Below are 16,410 nucleotides of genomic sequence, written 5' to 3'. Positions count from 1 at the left end.
AAAAGCAAAAGGAAAGCAGCAAAAAAAAGGACGCAGGAGGCAAGGCCCGGGGTTGAAAGGAGCGCACAGAAATGCCAAAAGGGATGGATGCTCATTGAATGCTCTTTTCATCCCCCCAAAAGAGAAGCTAGTGTTGGACAATCAGGCACTGTGTTGGAAAAGAAGCAGTGCTAAGAAAAAAAAGAGTACAAATCGAAGGAGAGGGAATATCTATAGCGTATTGTTAGAGGTTTTAGGTATTAATCTTGCGTTGATTAAAGACATGTAGTAAAAACAGTGTTGGAAAGTGCGGCAGCAAGAAATAAAGTGTGGGAAAGCGCAGCAGCAAGAAATAAAGTGTTGGATAGCGCGGCATAGTTTTGAGGGAGAAAAGAAGACTCCCTTTTAATGGCAGGGTATACGAAGAACCCACGAATAAAGAGCGAAAATGACAACAGAGAACACAGAGACATGGAGAAGGACACGAAACAGAGAAATGTCGAAAGATCGAAAACAGAATAGAGGACACACACACACACACACACACAAAGGAGCTCCTATACATACACAGCATTTAGATAACTAAAGTAATTTATTTTATATGGAGGTCATGCGCTCATGGACATGTGAACACACCCCCCCACACCCCCCACACCACCCATACCACCCCCCATTTTATCTGTGTGTGTGTGTGTGTGTTTTTGTGTAGAAAATTACGCACTGAAACCGAAGACATTTCCGCTTGGCACAAATTTTGTGCTGAGCTCAACAGAACCGAAACCGGATCGGATCGTAGAGAGATTGGGCCCACCTTTCCGGGGGGGGGGGGGCCTCAAGAGTCAAGAGTTGAAAATTCCGCAACAAAAGTTCGGCAAAAGGAACGGCAAATTATTGAATGTTTGTCTGGAAATAGTTGGGCATACTTTCAGGCGCCGGGGCTTGATTTTGATCCGCGTAGGTTGCTATCAACATATCGCACTCGTCCAATCCAGTTATTACCCTTGAGGAAGGCATATCGGCTGTATATATAGTATATAACGTTGGTCCAAGAACGCTTCCTTGTGGGACGCCTGCATTGATTTTTATTGTCTAATTATTATTCTTGATTTTTATTGAATAATTATTATTATAATTGTTATTCTTGATTTTTATTGAATAATTATTATTATAATTGTTATTCTTGATTTTTATCGTATAACTATTATTATAATTGTTATTCTTTATTTTTATTGAATAACTATTATTATAATTGTTATTCTTGATTTTTATTGAATAACTATTATTATAATTGTTATTCTTAATTTTTATTGAATAATTATTATTATAATTGTTATTCTTGATTTTTATTGAATAACTATTATTATAATTGTTATTCTTTATTTTTATTGAATAACTATTATTATAATTGTTATTCTTGATTTTTATTGAATAACTATTATTATAATTGTTATTCTTGATTTTTATTGAATAATTATTATTATAATTGTTATTCTTGATTTTTATTGAATAATTATTATTATAATTGTTATTCTTGATTTTTATTGAATAACTATTATTATAATTGTTATTCTTGATTTTTATCCAATAACTATTATTATAATTGTTATTCTTGATTTTTATTGAATAACTATTATTATAATTGTTATTCTTGATTTTTATCCAATAACTATTATTATAATTGTTATTCTTGATTTTTATTGAATAACTATTATTATAATTGTTATTCTTGATTTTTATCCAATAACTATTATTATAATTGTTATTCTTGATTTTTATTGAATAACTATTATTATAATTGTTATTCTTGATTTTTATTGAATAACTATTATTATAATTGTTATTCTTGATTTTTATTGAATAACTATTATTATAATTGTTATTCTTGATTTTTATTGAATAACTATTATTATAATTGTTATTCTTGATTTTTATTGAATAATTATTATTATAATTGTTATTCTTGATTTTTATTGAATAATTATTATTATAATTGTTATTCTTGATTTTTATTGAATAACTATTATTATAATTGTTATTCTTGATTTTTATTGAATAATTATTATTATAATTGTTATTCTTGATTTTTATTGAATAACTATTATTATAATTGTTATTCTTGATTTTTATCGAATAACTATTATTATAATTGTTATTCTTGATTTTTATTGAATAACTATTATTATAATTGTTATTCTTAATTTTTATTGAATAATTATTATTGGGGGCCTCAAGAGTCAAGAGTTGAAAATTCCGCAACAAAAGTTCGGCAAAAGGAACGGCAAACTATTGAATGTTTGTCTGGAAATAGTTGGGCATACTTTCAGGCGCCGGGGCTTGATTTAATTCGAAAATTGTTTAGCTGAGAACTACTTGGCCGAAAGCGGTGGCTAATTGAGCCAAAGAGGAGCATTAAAAATGCATGCCACCTGCTCCCCTGGCGGTCGGTTGTGGGTTTCGAAACTCAATTAAAATGGAATTTCCCACAAATAGGCCACTTGGGCCCCCACCGTCCCCCGTCCCCATAATAATGATGCCAATAAGCAAAACAGCAGCCCAGAACAAGAGCAGTTTACATGTGGCCCAAACAAATTATTACAGACCTAATGACCCAATATATAAATTTCAGGCACCGGGACATCCCTTGCTGATAAGGATATTCAGGGGAGGAGGGAGGGAGGGAGGGGGGGATGGGTAGGAGTTCTCGGGCGGACAATGGAACATGTAAAATATCTTCCTCATTGCGTAGCGCATTATCTGGGTCGCAGGGACACACAAATACAACAAAAAATAAAGAAATTGCCTCTAATTTATGAGAGGGAAATCCCACACACACACACACACACACACACACACGCTCCAACATTCTCTGGCAAATAGATAGCCCAATTTTCAGTAGCTGCTAATATTTTAAAAGAGCCATTTTTTTTGGGTTTTTGTGGGGTCCATAAATAGGCAGGAAAAAAAGCATTATTTTATGGCTTAGCGAGAGGCAGGAAGGAGCATTATTTTGGGGGGGAAAAAAGCATCGCAGCAGCAGTGCATCATAGATACACAAATACCAAGGCACACATGTGTGTGTGGCTCAAGTGGCTGCATTCTTAAATTGGATTAAGTGGGTTTCTCCCCGCACCATCCATCTGCCCCTCTGGCAAAACACTCTTATTCTTTCTCTACTTTCCGCTTGAGAGAGCTTGAATTTAATTAAGAGCAAATATTAAAGCACTGTATTTATTTGGAAATTCAGAGCGAAAGAACTGAAGATGTGGTCCGAGCAAGAATGAAGTCTTCTAGGACATTTTACAGTGTGTTATTACAGGACTTGTTATGTACCCATCAAAGAATAGAGTTAGATCAGTTTTGGGGTAAATCAAAAGCGATAAATAGCCATCCTTCAAGCCGCATATTGTCTCCATATTCATGCTCTTCGGCCATTCATCGATCTCGATGGTGGGAGGCTCGATCTCAGGGGGAGGCAGTTCTCTGATGCCAAATCGAACATCCCAGACAATATACCCGTTTTCTGCCATCTATTTGATTGGTTTTAGCTATGAAATCCACAGTATTGTTAATATAATTAAATTTCCTGTGCAGGAAATTGCTCTACTCATGCAACAACAACAAAAAAAAAACAACAATAAAAAGAAAAATACATCATCCGTAGAGGAAAAAAATATTGATGCTTGAGGATTTTCCCTTTTGAGATGGAGAGCGGAATGTAAAGAGTATAAGAATTAGTTTCTCATCGAGTGGGAGGGAAAACCTCTTAAGACAACAGAGAGAGAACGAATCATATGTGGAGGCCATGGATTTCAGCAGGGCCTTAAAGGTTTTCCAAAAGGAAAAAAAGGGGCAAGGACAAGCTATGGAAAAACCCTTCAAATGGATTGAGAATTTCACACAAAAAAAAGCTGCCATTACCTCTGCACCCAGGGAACCCGGGAGCCTAGGAGGCAGTAGTTGAGGGCCAAATCAAATGGCAGGGGAAAGGGCCAAAGCAAAGGCAGCTCCTAGCCCAGCAGCACAGGCAATAAACATTTCATTGACGACGCAACAAAAAACGCATGGCACGGGGCAACAAAACAAAGGGTGGGGGCCGGCTGGCAAGCGTTTATCAGAGCTACAGGACGCGCAGGTCCCCACAACGCAGTAAAAATGAACCCCCAGAAGTCATAAAAATTGAAAGCTCGCCTGGAGTATATCCCCCCCTTCGCAGGGCAGAAAACAACAAACAAAAACATGGTGGGGGGAAAACGAAAAGAAAAATATGTATAATAAAGAAAATTGAATATGCCCAGAGGCGTACCGCGACAGCACAACAGAAAGCCAGCCAGAGTCAAAACAACAAGTCAGGGGGTGTATCGACTAAGGGATACCGATTAGTGGGGGAAAACCAGCCATGGAGATGGATTTCCCATCCCCGATATCCCAAAGGGATGCCAGGGGACCAGCGACTAGCGAAAACCAATTTCGTTTTGTCCCTCCCCCCCCTGCACCCTGTCCACCTGCTGGAGCTTCCTTTCGCTTGCAAAATGTAAATTGTATCTCAACGTTAAATGGCTGGCTATAGATACAGATACAGGAATGGCCTGGCACAGTTTTAGTTCAGTTTTCATCGCATGCGATTTTTATGTGACACAAAATCTGTGGACTTTTACGACCCGACCCGATACGAAAAGAAAAGAAAACCAAAACTAACGTTAAGCCAATGAAAGCGGAAATTGGCTTGAATACCATGAAGATTTCCCCCCAACAATTTATTACCGTATTCTTCGATTGTGCAAAGAGTTAATAAAGAAAAGTGTACTTTTTAGACGAAAAAGTCTATAAATTTGGATATAATTGGGTGAAAATATTCATTATAAAAATAAACATTTGCAGAGGCATTTATTGTCGTATCGTTTCACGAGGAGATACATAGATACCCTTGGAAAAAGTCTTGGGGAAAATGTATTTGCATAATCCGCAACAAGACGGCAATGCATTCAATGTTTGCACATAGATATACTATATATAGAATATATACCAGAATAGAGCAAGGACAGGGCCCTCCTCTATCTAGGGGCAGGGTGGGGGAGCATTTCGATTTTGTGTCAAGAAAGTGCAGATCTATCTTGCCAGCTGCCTCCTCTGTGAACTGCGGCACGTGGCAAGGGAGAAGCAAAAGAATAAAGTCATAAAATTGAATTGGTAATTTTTTGTGTTAAAAGGAGAAATTAAAATAAATTGAATTGCTGCTAAGACCAATACATAGACACCCACCCAACCCCCACAATGCCAAAGACGAAAACGGAGCCGAAGGAAAAGCCCTGGAAATGGAAAGGAAAATGCAAATGAGTCGCACACCCACACAGACTCTGTGGGGGCGTCGCAGAAAAGGAGGCGATTTTGGGATAGGTTCACTTGATTTTTCCCGAGCGATGCCGCGGGCCAACGTAATGAAAACAAAATAAAGCGAAGGAATAAACGAGGAAGAAAAACGAGGAAGAAAAACGAAGAGGTAGAGGGAGACACAGAGAGAAATGCTCAACGAGCCACGAAGAAAATGCTAAAAAATAAATGCATTGTTGTTTTTCCTGGTTTTATGGATGCCATTTCCCAGGCGTCCTTGTCCGCGGACCCTCTTTCAGGGCCTGCCATTGCTGTTTCTGTTTCTGTTTCTGTTGTTGTTTTTGTAATAGGATTACTGCATAAATTAAAGTATTTGCCGTGGCATCATCAAATAAGATTTGCAACACTGCCCCTCCAGTCCCCATGTACTTGGCGCGAACATCAAAAATCGCTGGGAAAAGAAAAAAGCAAAGCAAAACACGAAAGAAAAGGAAACAAAAGCAAAAGCCAGCTTTAGGGCAACGAAGGTCTTAGTACCCTAACAGATTGATTCTTTCTTAAGAGCGAGGCCTGAGAGCGACAGAGAGAGAGAGAGTGAGAGCGAAAGCAATGTGTGGAAATGAAGTAAAGATCGAGCCGAGAGATAAGACATTCTGCCTTTGCACTCTCACTCGCACTCAGCTCGCCTGTCGCCTCGGCATCTACGATCCGCTCTCTGAGCGAGTCGTTGCTCTCTCACTCACTCTCCGAGCAGTAGCATAGCAAAGCAGTCGAAAAGGCTTTCTGTTGTGCTTATAATTTTCTGGGAGCTCTCTCTCTCCCGCTAAAGCTTGCGTTCTGTTGATCTAAGCTTTCGGCCGCTGCTGCTGCAGCTGGATCGCACAGTTGGAATTATTTCAATATAAATTTAATTATTTTGTTCACCAATTCGTGCATTGTTTTTTGAAAATTCGGTATCCTCCTCTGAACACAAACATCTCATGCAAATCAGAATGCCCTCCGCCGCCAGAGTACTCGTACAACAAATAATTGCAAAAGCAGAGAGAGTGCGAGAGAGAAAGAGAAGCATACAACGGCAAGTGGCTGTGGAGACACGTAAACGTAAAAGTTTATTGCATAATTTTCAGCGGCTTAGTTAAAGTGTAATGTAAACAGCACAAATGCCAGAGGGGAGGGGGAAGAGAGCCAACAGATAGACAATAAAAGTCTCAGAAGATTATACGAAAATATGTCACTGAATCTTTTGTACTCAAAGATCAAATCTTTATGGGAATACGAATAGTTTTGGGTACGAGAAGTGATGGCTTTTATTCTGTATTACGTTACCTGCTTAGCCATTCTGACCACTTTAAGGCTCAAACTCTCGATAAAGCCGTCCCGAACATCCGCTCGGTTCCAGGAAGCCCCAAAACACAAAATCACTTTCAAAAATGTGAAACTAAACACACAAAAACCGCAAATTTCATTTTGATAAAATTTTAATTTGGCCAAGAGTCCCAGCCCCAGCCCCAGACCCAGCCTTAGCGCCAGCCGACAGAGTACCCGGATGTGGAGAGAGATCCGGGGGGGCTGCGACCTCGGCGCGCCTCAATAATTCAAAGATGTTAAGCCGCAAATTGGCATTGGCAGGAGCCAGAGGCAGTGCCAGTGGCAGGCGGTGGCAGGCAGTGGCTGTGGCCGTGCCACAAAGAGCACAGATGGTGGGGGAGGGCCAAAATGCAGACAGGATATATACATCCTTTGGGGGTTACACACACACATACAAAGAGAGAGCGAGAGCGACAGAGAGAGAGAGAGAGACACGCACGCATTAAACTCTATTGGGTGCTAATGTTTTTTCTTCCCCATCAGCCCGTGCCGCTTCCTGCTTCCTGCTTCCTGCTGCCCGCATCAGACATCGCAAAATTTTCATAAATTCTGGAACGAGCTTGTCGGCACTCACTCTCTTTCTCTCTGTGTGCGTATGTGTGTGTGTGTGTAATAAAAATACGCTAAAATGTGTGTTTCACACACATAAACACGATGTGTATTGCCTACTTTCGGGAGCAGCAGCAGCAGCACCACCAGAGAGAAGATATGCCTTGTATAAGAGTTTGGACTGTATCTCCATGCATCTGTGTGTGTGTGTGTGTGTGTGTGTGTGGGGGGGCGGCTGTTCATTTGCTACGACTTCCGTTAGGCGCTAATGCTGATGATGCCGCCTCTGCCTCCGTCTCTGTATTAAATTTTGTTGCTCGTACACCCTGTGGAGTTCCAGTGGAATTCCATTGCGTTCTAGAGAGTGAAAGGATACAGTATAGTATTCAATTCGTCCTTAACTTTAAATACAGCTTTTTCGTGCATCTTCTACATAAAAAAATCAACTCAAATTCGCCACCATTTCGCGCTCGAATAACCTCCACCTCCTCCTACCCCCCGCGCCCATCCCAAATCCATTTGGTATATGAAATGCTGATGCGCGCAGGGCTTATCGGGCGCTTTCAAGTAAACAGACAGACAGACGGGCTGGCAGGCAGCTATAAAAATTTGCATTTGACTAATGCCAAATATTCAGAGACGACTGGAGCTAAAGCGGGGTGCTATAGCGGGGCCATCCGATAAGCGTAACCCCACCACCTCCTCAACCTCCTCCTCAACCCTTACAAGAAAAAAAAAAAAAAGACACAACAACAATGGCCATGGCTCTTGGCTCTTCGCTCTGTCTCTGGGAAGGAGATGCCAATGCGTTTACTGATTTTTTCGAGTGCGATACGTGCAAAGATTTTCTTTTTTCTGTCTCGAAAGAAAAGCTTGGAGCGGAGCGGTGCAGGGGGGTTGGAATAGCGACGCTTTTATGATATTTCCTATTAAGCTATTTGTTGCTAGCTCCCTTTTATCGCTTTAAGTCTCCCTTACTCGCTCTCTGTCTCTTCTCCCTCCCTCTGTTTATCTGTGTATCTGTGTATCTTTATTCCCCCATTCTTCTCTCTGTGTGTGCCAGAATCTTGGCAAAATTTCGTGGATGGCAGTTGCATTGCAAAATGATACTAAAAGCTCATACACACACACACACACACCCACTCATGTGTCGTTTATCGATTTTCCAAACCCTCCCCCACCCACCGCTGTCTGCAGCAAACACCCTGCCCCACTGTGTGTGTTCTTGTGGATTTTTGACATGCCAACGCATTTTAAATTTGCATTTTTTGGCACCGAAACTGGCAAAAATTTCAAGCTAAAAGCATTAGGACTATCGCTAACACAGGGACAGCGAAGAGGCAGTGACCAGTGAAAAGCAGGGGCAGGGGTTAAAGTTCGGTTTGAACAACAGAAAAATTGCCGAAATATGTATGCCAACAATCGACTGAGTTTTCACCTTCTCGTTGGCGAAAAATATTGAAAAATATTGCTAAAAACAAATACATATGTATGTACTTTTTGTATGGCAAATATTTGTATGGCATGGCCGAAAGAATTTTCGCAAAAATTGTTGAAATGAAATGAATGTCGATGGAACACGTAAACATGTAGGAAATAAACTCCTTTTGGGGCTCAATTATAGGTACAAAATGGTACGAAATAAATGGATAAATTCGTGGGAAAAGAGATGCCAGAAAACCGAAAACCCAATATAATAATGTCTGCCTGTTGGTATCAATATTACAGCCAGAAGAAACACAAACAACAAATGTGAAAAGTGATAATATTTATTTGTGGAAGGAGGAGGAGTCACCCTCTCGCTTGGCTCGTTGAACAGCTTTTAGTGCATACTTTTGGGATGCAGACCCCGAGTGCAAGGGGTAGCATAGGGAACCCCAGAACTATCCCTTTAGCTAATAGCTCCTTTCCTCCCTTTGTAATTATTTAATTCTTAATTAAATAAATAAATATAATCGTCCCTTATATCCCAGCTTAAAGTTTCTTTAGCTATTGTTTTGTATATTTTATTTTAAACTTAAAGCCAAACCCTGAAAGCATCCTTTTTCATTCGAAACACACACACGCGGATTTTCAAAGGTTCTTAAGTTCTGGTTTTATGAAATTTATGACACCCACACACACACACACACCCACACACACACAGATGCACACACACACATAAATAAATGCCTCAATAAGTCACTGTCAAAAGTCGTGTGGAACCGCAACCTTGGATGCCACCTAGGATGGATTCGGGAAGGTAACTTTTTTGTGAATTTTTCGTTGATTTATTGGGTCCACGCCCCCTGCTGATTGCCCACCCAGGGCATCCCCCATATAAATATTAATTCATATTTTTACATTTTGAAATCATTCCCAAGCGAAGGACATGCGAGAGATCTTATCAAGTCGTGACACGCCCACTCCCCCACTCACCCCCGCCCCCGAGAAGCTAGTTTAAAAAGGCAAAACGAAAAAAAAACCAGAAAAATTTCTTGAAATTAATTTGAAAATAGAAAAAAAAATGGTAGGATGGGAGGGCTAGAAAAATAGCTGTGAATTTGTTGCGTCTGTCACGGCCAGTCGGAGGCGTGCTCTCTTCCTGGGGGCCAAATTCCCCGGCAAATGGCAGCTAAGCGACGGCATAATGAGGACTCGAACGGAACCCTCGACTTTGGGACCTTCTGCGGCTGCCGCCAGCGTCGCCCAGAAGGCACTTCACACACACACACACACACACACACACTCGAGACTGCCATAAGCCGCTTGGTTCGTCTTTGTTTTTGTCTTTGTCTGGGGGCCTAATCCCATTTTTCATTAATCCAATTAGGGATAGAAAGCCTTTTGCGGTGCCAGGAGAAATTATTGCCAAAGAAAAACCGGAGACAAAGCCCCGGACGGAATGCAGGTCTCAAAGATTATTGATCGACAAAATTGAGGTCAATTAGTGGCCATATGTGGTGATGTGTAGAACTTTTGTTTAATTGAATTTCCAGTGGAAATTTGTGTGCGCACTCTTTGAAAATGCTGGCCATAATTGAGTTAAAGGATATGCAAAGTTTTCTAAAAATAAACCGAAATATATTTCTCCCAGAGGTAGGCCCTGAGAAAACCCGAGAAATATTTAATGCCAGCTGCCATTTTTAATAAAAGAAGAAAACAGACCGTCTCCTGGGCGCCGCTTAGCCGAAAAAGAAAGAAAAAATGCTACAGAGAGCTCGACTGAGAGCAGCACAATGGAAGTGCGATAAACAAGGCTGAGAAGGGGGGGAGCAGAGGGCTCAGAGTGCAGGACATTCAGTAATTTGGGTGAGGGTGAGGGTGAGGGTGAGGGCAAGGGGGGAAAACTGCACACTAAATGCTCGGGCGCCTGCAAGTATGCTTTCAATTGTGCGCAATTTAGTGCGACAGAGCGACAACAAAGCCTCGCAAAGGGCCAGACTCAGTGTTTCAGTGTTTCACTGTAGGTGTGTGTGTGTAGGTGTGTGTGTAGGTGTGTGTGTGTAGGTGTGTGTGTTGGTGTGCGCCTGAATAGGTGCGAACAAACACCTGCAAAGCGGCGCCTAAAAACAGGCAACGCAAAAAGGCCAACCACTGGGTGGGTCCCCCCATTGTTTGCCCCCCCTGGCCCTGGTGCCCCCCCCCTCCCCCTCTCCGGGCACTCTGCCGCTCTGTGATTGCGATTATTACGATTATTGTCTAGCCCAACAACAGAAGGGAGAGCGGCAAAAGTAAAAGCAAAAATCATAAAAAAGTAACAAGAGAATAAAGGTTGTAAGGATACGCTTGTTTGGCCGATATCCTTGTAGTATCTCTATCTTTATCTTCATGAATTGTCACCAAAAAGGAGCTCTAGAAGAAACAGAAGACAGACAATGTCTGATCGAAAACATCTCTTGGCAGGGTATCGAAACGTCGACTCTGGCTGGGGCGCCGGGTCTTAGCCAACAATGCGACATGGCCGCGCGCTAGTTTTATGTGCCACATAAACATTGCCTCTGCCTCTGCCTCTGCCTCTGCCACATGCCTTTTGGCGCGCAAAAACTTGGCGCTTTCGAGCCATTTTATTGCTTGTCTTACGCACACAAACACAAACACACACACACACAGAAGGCGAACGAGATAGAGAGAGAGAGAGAGAGAGAGAGAGAGAAAGCTGCTGCCAGTTTTATTGTCATTCCATTTCGTTTTCCTTTTGTTTCTGCCGCCGTGCCAAGAATCTGCCACGCCACGGAATGGCACGGGACACAAAATTAAATGCCAAAAATCCCCAGGAGCATAAGGAGCCATGGAACTCCCTCGGGGACGCCCATCCTATGGATTCGATCGTTTGATCTTCACTAACCTGTTCTGTTGTCTTTTATTTGTTGTCCCCGGCTGCTGGCACTCTTCAAGATTTTTCACTTTGCAGAAGTTTTCTTTCACTTGTTCTGTGGGCTTTTCCGCACGCGAAAATAATTGAGAATAAATAATTAACACTTTTGGGTCACCGTTTGGAGTGGGGAGCGTCCCAGGATGTTCGTTTGGCGGAAACGGAAACCACGACCAGTCGATGCCACACTTGAAACCGCTTCAAAGCCGGGCTCCTCTGGGCAGACTTCCACAGGACTCCTTAATGATATTTATTGAATCAAAATTCACACACACACACACACATGAAAAAAACAAGCGTTCGGGCTCTCTTCCTGGCGGTGCAATTAATTATTGTTTGCTTTGACTGTGGTTCGCATTTATTATGGACTTTAAAAACCTTTAGTTCACTTTAAGATTATCCAGAGAATCGAGCAACGGAACTCACTCAAAAACAAACGATTGCCCTCAGGTTTTTGGCTACGAAAATGTTACGCACGCTGGGCCCTCGACTGTTCCGCGACGCACGTCCGATCCTTACGAAAAACTGGAAAAAACCGTTATGTGCTGTACCCGGCAAGGGGCGGCAAGGCCGTTCTTTCAAATGTTGCTGGTGGCTCGAAATGTTGCTCGGCAGCCAATGTGTGTTGCCGAGAAAAACCGAAGGGTAGGGCCAGCAGGCAAAGCGGAACAGAAAATTCAACGCAGGCAAGGCAAAACCCACCCGAATACGAAATATGTCGTGGAACTCTCTCTCGATTGCCGTGGAAAGTGCTCTGCTGTCATACAAAACATGTGCTTCGGCAAAAACACGCCTTCGGCTTCCAGCCTTCGGCTTCCAGTAAGAGAGCGACCGACTCTCTTGGGCTCCCGCCCCGCTCTTAGTGGCCTTCCATTGCGCTCTTTTGTTGTGATGGCGGCTTTGGTTTGTTTGTCGGCATTTTGCCGGCTCCCCTAGAGGATATTTAACTGCATTTCCTTATAAATTATGTGCCCCCCGCCGCCAGGCGACTGAAGGACGTTTCGGTATCAACACCGACTGACAGATTGACGGACCGACGGACTGAGGGGCTAGTTTTTTTGAGATGTTTCTGGTTTTTTGGTTTGCCGAGGAGTGCGCCAAGGGCCCACCTGTTGTGCCTCCCACGAGTGCAGGTAAAAGATGGGGGGGGGGGGGGGGGGGGTTGCTCTCACTCCCAAAGGTTCAGCTGGTAACAAATATAATATTTCCAACATAAATTCCACTTGAGAAAATACGGTACCCGCGCTTCCGGAACTTCATTAGGAAACAAAACACTTTTGAGTGCAGCTCTTACAGGAAACCCGCTTCTCTCTCCCCCTCTCTACCCCTCTCTCTCTCTCTGGCTATCTCCTATTCTCAAAAACCATAAGTCAATTAGCTGTTTAATTGTTTTTACAGAAGAAGAGACCAGGAGGGGGCATCCGATGCAACATAAATCACGTCAGTGCAGCCGCCCAGAATTTACATAAATAATGTCCCGTCGCTGAGAGCAGGGCGTGGGTTAAGCGAACAAAGAGATTTGCTACGGATGCTTCTGGCCGGCCCCTAGTTCTAGTGCCACTCTGGACTCTCAGCTTGTGTCTCGCCTAAACATCATTAAAAATAAAACCAATTAACGGTTTCGAGTGCCTGTCGTCTGCCAGAGAGGATGAGTAGGAACCACCCCGCTCTCTCTGTCGCTCTGTCGCTCTGTCGTTGAGTGCGTCGTTACCAAAAATAGTTTCAACTTTGCAAAAATATATATGTATTGGATGTATGAAAAATGAGCCACACAATGGTGGAGTGCGGAGTGCGGAGTGCGGAGTGGAGGGAGCGGGCAAGCCGAATGTCATTGCCATTGCAGTCACAGATTGTCATAATGGTGTTGCTGTTGTTGCTTTTGTTGCTGCTGCTGCTTGGGTTCTTGTTGCGGTTGCAGTGCGACAGAAAGAGAAGGCGAATAGGGTTCGGATTTCGGGTTCAATTGCTCTCCTCGGGGGTTGTTGGTGCTGCTGCTGCATCTGCTGCTTGACAATTGTTTCCATTTACCGCTTTTTTTTTTTTTGTTTTGCTTTGTTTTCTTTTTTTCTCTCGGTTAATCTCGATGTTGAGATCTGAAGAAGGCGAGAGCGTGAGAGCGTGAGAGCGTGAGGGAGAGAGCGAAAGACAGCGAGTGTGAATGCAATTTTTATTTACTTTTCGCACACTTTCGCAATGACTTGCAGCAGTGTGGCCCCCCGGTCCTGCCGCCCCTGCCACCCTGTCCTACGATAAACCCCAATGACGGGGCTAAAAACTTGGATTCGAAATTAGATTTGGCGCGTGCGGTGCTTGGGGGGGGGGGGTGGTAGGGGTTTTCCTAAAGTGTTTGCTCGCATGTTGAACCCTGACCCCGCCGGAGGATGTGTGTGCATTCAGTTTAAACGTTCTTAAAAGCGCAACTAATAAGGATTCAATAGTGTCAAGTCATGTGGAAGTATGACGATGATGGGGTGGTTGAACCGGGGCCCGGCCCTCGATGCCAATCCACCTTCGACAACATTTATCAGCGTTTAATTGAAATTAAGTCTGTCCGAAATGCAGCTGGAAACCCTCGCCAGGCCTCTAAGAGAGCGAGAGCGGCTCTCTTCACTCTGCGCAACGTATTTCCAGTGGAAGAGAGTTTTCTCTTTGCATTTCTTTCATCGAATGAGTGGGAAAAACAACATTTCATTCAGAATCAAAATTCAAGACTCAACGGAGGGGAGGGGGAGGGGGAAACCATTCTCGTTGCGGTTTTTCTTTTAAGTAAACTAAATTTTGGAAAATTACATCCCAAAAGCACAAAAGAGAGCGAGAGAGAGAGAGAGACACACAAATCACGGAAAATATAATTTATTATTTCTTGCCTTATCCTTGAGCCACAGCCAAGACGCATCCCTCTCCGCCTCTTTCTCTCTCTCTCTCTCTCTCTCCTTCTCTGTCTCCTTCTCTCTTTCTGTGATGTGTTTGTCTTTGGCCCTAGTCCATAGTCCTCCAGCGCCCCCCCCCCCCCCCCCTCCTGCCACAACATCGCCATTCAATCCCCTTCTGTCCTCCCTGCCACATCTGCCTCGCCCTTTACCTTGTCTTGGGCAAAATTCTATGCTTAACGCCATTTTTGTGTGCGAGACACGATGACGACAAATTTTCAACGTGCAACCTGACACTGAGCTGAGATTTTCCAAATTCCTTGTCTTCACTTGTGTGCAACGTCCCCCCCCCCAGTCACTCCTTCCTCTGTCCTGCCACCAAACGATTGCTGCATGCATGCAAAACTGCTCGACTTCGTCCGTACTCTGAGACTGAGACTCTGTCCGGGTCTCTCCATCTCCATCTCCATATCCGCCTGCGACTCCGCCTGCGACTCCGACTCCGACAGTTGAAAGGATTAGACCAGCTCATGTGTCCCTGAGTGTGTCTGTGTGTGTGTGTGTGTGTGTGGGGCAGAATGGGGGCGACAGATTCGAATAGAATGGTGAACAGTGGCACTGAATGAGAGACAGAGAGGGAGAGAGAGGGCGTGAGTGGGCGTGGGTGTGGGTGTGTAAGCAGGAGACGAGGACGTAAAAAGTATTTGCACAACTCTCAAGTGGGTCAAATGATTAGGCGGCATGATGAAGTGCCTTGCCACTTGAACCCGCCGCCTCTGCTGATGCCTGTGCCACCGAATGCCACATCTTCCATCCAAAAATAAACAGTTTAATGTTTTGAATGAGCAATTGAATTTGATTATGCGGCGTAGAGTGGGCCAGCTCCAAGGATGTTCCATGTGGAGCCCCTCAGCAGGCAACCCGACAAAATGCATTACATAATGGCAGTCTACGAATTTTGGGGCAGATTTGTAGATCTGAGGCTCCATAGACAATCGGCTTACGAGTAGCGCAGGGCTCCATCAGGGGCCACATAAATAAACCATTAACTTGGTAAAAACCTGTTTGTTCCTGCCCCCCATTTTCTGTATATGATGGACCGATGATGGCTTTTCCCACTTGATAAGCCCCATATTATCACTACTGTACAGCGTTTCCCGAGCAACAATTTTCCACATTTTCCACCTCTCGACGAAACAGGAAATTGCTACTTAAATTCAAAGCCAAAACAGAAAATACAAAAAAGATAAAGGCCCTGGAACAATGGCAGGCAAAATATGGCAATGGAGGAGGAGGAGGCGAAGAAAGGACAAGGACAAGGACAAGGATCCACCCAAGTAGCGACGACATTTAACGTTTTAAATCTGATTATTCCACAACAACTGTCAATAATGCAAACAGAGAGAGAGAGAGAGAGTGAGGGAGAGAGAGAGGGAGAGAACCCAGGGAAATAAAAAAAAAGGACTTTCACCCTGGTTCTATAAGCCCTGGCCAAATGAGCGGATGAATGCCTACCTGCTTGCCACAGCCACTATCCTCTCGACATTCCCATTTTCCCCCCTCCCCGTTCTGCCATTTCCCCTCTCTGGCCTCTTGGCAAACCGCAAACGAGGCGAGAAAATTGTCACAAAGGGGAGAGAAAGGGGGGTGGCAGCCATCGAATTGTGTAAATCAAAAAAATAATTGCAACTGATAACAACATCAATAACAATAAGCGACGCGCCGCGCCGCGCCGGGGCAGGCAAAAGGTGAAAGGACTGGCTGGCATAAAGGATAACCGGAAGCGGTCGGAAGGGTGCCAAGGCGTGGCCAGGCCTTGTCAAAACACCACAGACGGGAGTCCTCCTCGCCGGCTAATTTATGGCTTGCTCTCTCTTAAAGTTTTGTTCGAATTTTCGTGGCTCGTAAATCTTTTCAACACATACAAAACGCGCGCCAGGGGGGGGGGGGGGGGAGGGGGGG

General features: G+C 43.6%; 1 protein-coding gene across 1 annotated transcript in view; it reads right to left on the bottom strand.

Moving 5' to 3' along the window:
* Positions 1–12,121, bottom strand: part of LOC108160349 — a 101,213-nt gene extending 89,092 nt beyond the window's left edge. The window contains exon 1 of the mRNA XM_017294311.2: positions 11,552–12,121. The gene's annotated coding sequence lies outside the window, so the exon portion shown is untranslated. The remainder of the gene's footprint in view (positions 1–11,551) is intronic.
* Between the last annotated feature and the right edge of the window lie 4,289 nt (positions 12,122–16,410).

Source organism: Drosophila miranda, chromosome 3 (assembly GCF_003369915.1).
Source record: "Drosophila miranda strain MSH22 chromosome 3, D.miranda_PacBio2.1, whole genome shotgun sequence".
In the NCBI taxonomy this organism is placed as follows: domain Eukaryota; kingdom Metazoa; phylum Arthropoda; class Insecta; order Diptera; family Drosophilidae; genus Drosophila; species Drosophila miranda.
This window is presented reverse-complemented; position numbering and strand designations above follow the sequence as displayed.